At 38.8% G+C, this 6,129-nt stretch overlaps 1 pseudogene; it reads right to left on the bottom strand.

Annotated features, from left to right (window-relative positions):
* Positions 1-2,881: 2,881 nt before the first annotated feature.
* LOC109066428 lies at positions 2,882-5,881 on the bottom strand (annotated as a pseudogene).
* Between the last annotated feature and the right edge of the window lie 248 nt (positions 5,882-6,129).

Here is a 6,129-nt window from a genome sequence, read left to right as displayed (position 1 = left end):
TTAAAGCTAGTGATTGAGTTAAGGATTTATTTATTAGTCTAAATTGTGGGTGGAGATAATTAACTTGCTTGACTACTATTGGTGTGACTTGACTCAATCAGTTTAGCAGACTGATTGTTTGCAGTAGGTGCTTTATAATGATTTTACAGAGCCCCGCACATGGCATGCAGGAAAAAATAGTAGACTAAATCATGTGCGCAATTTACTTATTCGTTCCCTCAATGTACTAAAACGTGCACCACGATTACTATTTCATTCCCTCAATTTACTATTTCATACCCTCGATTTATAAATTGTGCACACGATTTATTAATTTGTTCCCTCGATTTGCTAAATCGTGCACACAATTTAGCAAATCGAGGGAACAAATTAGCAAATCGAGGGAATGCAATAGTAATCGTGTGCACATTTTAGTACATTGAGGGATCAAATAAGTAAATTGTGTGCACAATTTTTATTATTTTTATTTTTATTTTATTTTTGCATGTCATGTGCGGGGTATCTGTATGATTTACTTTGTGTTTGCATAAATGATAAAATGTGGGAGTGCAGGCTTGTGGTGAAGTATACTAATCAAATCAGCTTGACCTGGGGGGGTATTCCAAAAAGTAGGTTATGTGACACCCAGGTTGGTATGTTTGAGGATAAGCAAGTGAATCAATCTCAGCCTTTCGGTTCCAAAATCAGAGGGGACTTTCAGGGTATGCACAACAGTAACCATAGTAACTTGCTCTCTGGAAGATAACATGTTCTGGAGCAGGTTATGTTTCAGGGTTAGTTCACCCTTCAGTGCTATTAGCGGGGGGGGGGTATGAGCAAGTCTACCGACGAGCCTTCAATGTGCATGACCAGCGCACAATATTATAGCCTACTATATATCATATAGTATATATATATATATATATATTATTGGCATATCATCTGTATAAATTATAAAACACTATTATGACAAGGTAATGTGTTAATTTACTATATAATATATATTTATTACATTTTATATTGTCATCTCACACATGGATCGGCATTTTCACAATAATGTTTTTATGATAAAATTTCATATCTGATATGACTTAATATGTAATAAGTTTAAAACAAACAATATAATTCTTATTCTCAAGGATTAAAGAGTAAACAGAAAAAAGAAAGATGATTGCACAGCCATCAATTAGGTGACGATATGCACTGAGCATGTAAAAATGGAACACTGAACAAAAGAAGAAGAAAGAAACAGCAAGGCACGCTTTTTACTCTAGCGTTCGGTCCATAGTGACTCGATGATTCGTCGCTCTGTTGAGAATGTCTTGAGTCTTAACCAGGAACATACTCTGAGGTTGAATGAACTTTCTCCGCGGACGCGTCGCGTTTTTGGAACCACGTACCTCGAGTAAGCAAGGGTTTGGGGTTAATCAACCGTAAAGTTCAGGGTTAGCTGACGCTAAGTTAAACCATGCTTTCTGGAATACACCCCCTGGGGCCCGTTTCAAAAAGGAGGTTAAGTGAAAACTCTGAGAATCATTCGCGGTGCGAAAAAGCAAAGATTATTTTTTTTCGTCCTGTGTGTCGATTTTTTTCCGCGGTCGCTCCGCAATGAAACGGGCCGTCCAGTCAGATTTGAGCTTAGATCATTTGCGTGAAGCAGCCTGCCTGTTGCAAACAAAAAGCCAAAGAGTGGGCTGTTTCTAAAACCAGTGTAAAACCAAACACCCTGAGAACAGATTTATTCTCACAGAGAAGAGAGTGGATGCCGAGTTCTTGTTATCTTTGGTATCTGAGAACAGATTTATTCTCCCCTATTCTTAATATAATTTCGGTTAATTCTCCACTGAATTATGTGATCTGATTATGTGATTTTCATGCATGTGCGTGAAAAAATATGTGGAAACTAATGTCTTTTGAACCTTAAACCGCATAAACACATTGCATTACACCAAATACACAAAGTGAAAGTGACAGCCAATAGGAAAGAAGACAGCAGAGCTCATGTGATCTCCTCTCAGCTGTTGATAAATGATCTGCAAACGGAAAAAAAGTAGGTTCTGTTTCTCATTCATTTTTGTTTGTATGTACGGATTTATACATATATATTATATTTAGTCTTTTGCCCCCAAAATGTTGTATTTAGCAGCAAGAAACCTGATTCGCTGTAAAGGCAACCAGTAGTGATAATGCCATGGAGAATGCCCACTAGCAACCTCATCGCTAGCCCCTGGCAACATGCTAGTGTGAGCACAGCTGAAAGCAACGTTCGTCGGCGATTCATTCACCTCACTTTTTCGCATCGCACTCAGTGTGAAACGACCTTAACTGAGTCAGTGCATCAGTATTTAAATTTTTTTTTTTTTTTTTTACATAATGTTACATCAGTAGGCATATTTCTTTTTGTGTGCTGGGGTATGGGGATATTGCATTGCAGATATTTCTGTTGCTTTGGTATATGTGAGTATACATATTATTTAATTAAAAATAATGTGTTTGCAGGTGGCTGCAAATTGATGATGGCAAGCCAACAGTCCATTTATTGATCACAGGTACACAAAATGGCAAAAAACTGTCTGTTTGATCATTAGTACATTTTTAATGCAAGGGGAAACAGCAGCACATTGGACAAATTTACATCAAAACAAAATGTTTTTGATCAAGCTTTGTACTTCAACTTATTTTTGTTTAACAGCATTTGGTCCTTACTCAAAGCAAGCAAGCAAGCAAGCAGTTACATCGCTGAACATATAAGGGTATTTACTTCAAGATAATAATAGTGATAAAACCTTCACTGTTTGTGTTGCTGTTTTTACATTTTAAAAACACATTAAAATGGGAATGAAATAGATTAAAGACTGATATATCCATCTCAGTAGATCTTGACATTTTCAGTTTTTTTTTTTCAGTCTAGTTTCTTGACTCCCTGCCTCTTCAGTTTCTTTTGGAGGAGCAGAAGGTCAGGGTAAACACAGTGATTCACAAACACTTGAAGCACAGAGAAGTCCACCATGTAAAGCACCAGAGTAACCAGCAGAGAAAACATCTTGCCCTGAGATGAAACACAAAAAAATACATTTGTAAGTAGACCAGGCAAATCATACTACTATCTTTAATACACCACTTAAATATTTAATATTATTATAAGGTTTTTCTGTTATATTTCTGATAATTATGACTGGTCAATCACAACATTAACAGTCAAAATATTTCTTAATAATGGCAGCTAATCCAATAAACCAACTTCCTACATTTTGCTGTGCTTCAGGAAATGTCTTATCACTCAAACTCAGAGTATTACCTGACAGGTAGAGGTTCTTGACAGGAGTGTTGCATCTGGTCATGGCAATGTTCAGAGGCTGGTATCTCTCCAGACTGTGCTCTGCAGACAGCATGGATCCATGTGTGGCCCCCAACCCATGCATATTTATGGGAGTGACTGCATGCAGCAACACCAACTAAAAACAGATCAATTTTTACATATTTTCTGCTTTTTAAACTTTATTACTGTTCAGTTATTAAGCAGCACTCAAATATGATACATGACTAATTTACCTTCTCTTTCAGTTTGGGGACGGGAAGTGGACACAAGCCCAATCAAAGAGATGATAAGCAAATCTCATCTTGTATTTTTTCATATTCTTGTCCTCTTTCAGTCTCACTGATGTTGTTCCACTGTCCAAACCACTTTGAATTGACCATAGTGTGGATCACCATACGTGACTGTCCTAAAAATGCAAATAGATTTAGGCAAATAATTTTGAGTCCTTGTCCTGACTGTATAAAACTTAAGAATAGAGCAAAGGACATATGAGAAACCTGGGAAGCGGGGTAATCGAGGTGAGATGGGATCCTTTGCAGAGGGAAAGGAGACGTACATCATGGGGATGTTTTCAGGTGCGCTCCTCCTTGTCTGAAGCAAAGTATTCTTCCATCCTAATCATTATATAACACTTATTACGGTTTATTCTCATCACTGTTAACATAAGCACTTTAACAGCATTGAAGAGTGAAAGATGGACTTGTGCACCTACATTTCATCCATGTTGTTGCTCTTATAGAGTCGCATGTTGGTTGAAGATATGCCCAGTTCTTCTTTGGTGGCATTAAAGCCTGCAAACACCTGGAAAAATCCTTTGCCTGGTTTCAAAGTATGAAGATAGCCCTTGACGTCTGTAAATGGCAAGAGATGTACACCATCATATGACCACTAATGGGCTTTTGAGTTCATATCTTGATTCATAGTACCACATATATACGTAGAAGGTGTTCACTTGCTTACCCGCATTTGCCTGAATCTCTGGAGGCAGAAGCTTCTTGAAGGTGGTGAACATGCCAACATTTGAAATGATCACAGGAGCCCGAACTTCAACATCTTCACCCGCTGTCTTCACAGCCACTCCTGGTCAGACAAAAAAACAATGCATTTTAAGAATGCCAATATGTAATGGAGAACCCATTTTGGGTTCCACTAGGGCTATTGAATATCTATTGTTTTCTCCAGATCAGACCACAAACTCACCATAAACATTTTGCTTTCCATCAACTAGAATGCTAGATACAGGAGCATTGACCAGGACTTTCCCTCCATGCTTCTCCAAAACCTGGATGATGTGATATGGGATCTCACTGGCACCACCTTTAGGATAGTACCGGCCACGCTTGGAGTGGTGCAGGAAGAGGGCATCGATCATGCAGCTGGCGTTTTTTGGTGGGACACCTTCAGGAGGAAAACAGTGATTCCAGTTAAAACTTCTCAAAAAATGTACTCAACATTAAAATAAGTTGGGAACACAATAGACATTTATTCTCTCACCATAAAATGTTTGAGAGAACACAGTGAGAAGGTCTTGATTGCTGGTGAAAGACTTGACCACTTCTGTTGTACTGGTGCGGGAGTATCTAAAAATTGGAGAGATCAAGTCTGCGATTCCACTACACAGAATGAAGCGAGCAAACCACAGTGGGACCATCTTCAGCATACACAGCAGATGGATCTTTTTTGAACAGATCTATCAGGACAAAAATTGAGATATTCATATATAATTCATAGTGTTTTTAATGGCCATACTCAGTGATATTTACAAAAAATCATTGAATAAGCACCTTCATGATTTTGAAAAGCTCCTCTACCGCCTTAGTATCATTGGGGTAAACTGCTTTTTTTTAAGATGAGTCTCCATCTGCTTCTTGCCACTGTAGATAGTGTATTCTTTATGTTGTTGTGCCTTTACCAATAACAAATGGTGTCCACATGGGAACCCTGCTCAGCAAAAATGCACCTGGCCATCAGAGATCAGATCCAATGCAACTTTCAAGAAGCCATTCTCATGAAGTTGCCCCAAATAATGGAAGCCTTTATGACAAAATTGCAATGCAGTTATTAAAATACATTCAGTATTTCTTCAAGCAATCATTTAGCACCATGAACATTGCTGAAGGCATCTTACCACAGTCAAACTCAAAGCCTTTTTCAGTGAAGGTCTTACACAGGCCTCCTGCCTGCTTGTCTTCCTCCAACACCAGGACTTTCTTTCCTAGTTTGGCTAAAACTGCCGCTGCGGTCAAACCGCCGATACCACTTCCAATCACAATAACGTCTAGGTTTTTGGGTACTTCAAACTCATCAAATTCTGTACATTAAGAAATGGAGAATTAGTATTACACGTTTGCATTCAAGTTGTTTTAAAATTTAATCCCTCTGAAATAAAGCTTGCTTACCTTTTCGAAGCACTCTGTTTTTTCTCTTTTCATCTATAACTAGTGGGCCTGGAGGGCTGATGGTCCCCTTGCACAGTTCACTTCGTCCTGCCAAAACAGGTACCAGTATGTACACGAGCCCAGTCCACAAGCCATTCAGAGAAGAGCAGAAACCACCTCATTTTTAGTTCCTGGAAGAAGAAGAGCAGCCGGTGCCTTTAGGTGGAGTGGTCTTCTGGACGATTTGGCTTCTTTAAGGAGAAGGAAGCTCAAGCAGTGGCTCTTTTCAAAGCCAGGAGTCTAGAGCTGGTGGTCTAATGTAGACCCTATTTATTGGTCCAAATTGTGGGTGGAGAGAATAAACGTTTTATCAGCACCGGTGCATTGACGTACCTTGAATTAATCAGATTCACAGATTGACTGCTTTGCATTTAGTTGCTTGTCTCGGTAAGT

Source organism: Cyprinus carpio, chromosome B9 (genome assembly GCF_018340385.1).
Source record: "Cyprinus carpio isolate SPL01 chromosome B9, ASM1834038v1, whole genome shotgun sequence".
NCBI lineage: Eukaryota > Metazoa > Chordata > Actinopteri > Cypriniformes > Cyprinidae > Cyprinus > Cyprinus carpio.
This window is presented reverse-complemented; position numbering and strand designations above follow the sequence as displayed.